The sequence below is a fragment of the Perkinsus marinus genome, assembly GCF_000006405.1.
Source record: "Perkinsus marinus ATCC 50983 genomic scaffold scf_1104296967588, whole genome shotgun sequence".
Classification (NCBI taxonomy): domain Eukaryota; phylum Perkinsozoa; order Perkinsida; family Perkinsidae; genus Perkinsus; species Perkinsus marinus.
The window spans coordinates 1-940 of NW_003203473.1; the positions used below are offsets into that span (position 1 = coordinate 1).

A 940-nucleotide genomic window follows, 5' to 3' on the forward strand; every position below is an offset into this window, starting at 1 on the left:
TTCCGCGGTAGTATAGAGGTTAGTATTCCTGCCTGTCACGCAGGAGACCCGAGCTCAATTCTCGGCCGTGGAAGTGGTATTTCTGGACAAGGGCGTTTCACACATTTATGCGCGACCGTTTCTTTACTGATTTTTGCACCACTCTGCGAATCATTTGCTGCCTCGAAAAAATTACTCAACTTTCTCTCTCCACTCACGCCCGCCGCGATGTGCGCTGGTAGCTGAAAATGGTAATTTGCGTCACTATTTAGACATTGAACCACCTTCAATTCCGCGGTAGTATAGAGGTTAGTATTCCTGCCTGTCACGCAGGAGACCCGAGTTCAATTCTCGGCCGTGGAAGTGGTATTTATGGACAAGGGCGTTTCACACATTTATGCGCGACCGTTTCTTTACTGATTTTTGCACCACTCTGCGAATCATTTGCTGCCTCGAAAAAATTACTCAACTTTCTCTCTCCACTCACGCCCGCCGCGATGTGCGCTGGTAGCTGAAAATGGTAATTTGCGTCACTATTTAGACATTGAACCACCTTCAATTCCGCGGTAGTATAGAGGTTAGTATTCCTGCCTGTCACGCAGGAGACCCGAGTTCAATTCTCGGCCGTGGAAGTGGTATTTCTGGACAAGGGCGTTTCACACATTTATGCGCGACCGTTTCTTTACTGATTTTTGCACCACTCTGCGAATCATTTGCTGCCTCGAAAAAATTACTCAACTTTCTCTCTCCACTCACGCCCGCCGCGATGTGCGCTGGTAGCTGAAAATGGTAATTTGCGTCACTATTTAGACAGTGAACCACCTTCAATTCCGCGGTAGTATAGAGGTTAGTATTCCTGCCTGTCACGCAGGAGACCCGAGTTCAATTCTCGGCCGTGGAAGTGGTATTTCTGGACAAGGGCGTTCACACATTTATGCGCGACCGTTTCTTTACTGATTTT

At 47.9% G+C, this 940-nt stretch overlaps 4 non-coding genes across 4 annotated transcripts; all 4 read left to right on the top strand.

Moving 5' to 3' along the window:
* Window position 1: 1 nt before the first annotated feature.
* On the top strand, window positions 2-73 carry Pmar_PMAR001567. The gene has a single exon. It is a non-coding gene; the product is annotated as a tRNA-Asp (tRNA).
* A 197-nt stretch (window positions 74-270) lies between these two features.
* Pmar_PMAR001568 lies at window positions 271-342 on the top strand. Its single transcript has one exon. It is a non-coding gene; the product is annotated as a tRNA-Asp (tRNA).
* A 197-nt stretch (window positions 343-539) lies between these two features.
* On the top strand, window positions 540-611 carry Pmar_PMAR001569. The gene has a single exon. It is a non-coding gene; the product is annotated as a tRNA-Asp (tRNA).
* Window positions 612-808: 197 nt separating this feature from the next.
* Window positions 809-880, top strand: Pmar_PMAR001570. The gene has a single exon. It is a non-coding gene; the product is annotated as a tRNA-Asp (tRNA).
* The last annotated feature ends 60 nt before the right edge of the window (window positions 881-940 follow it).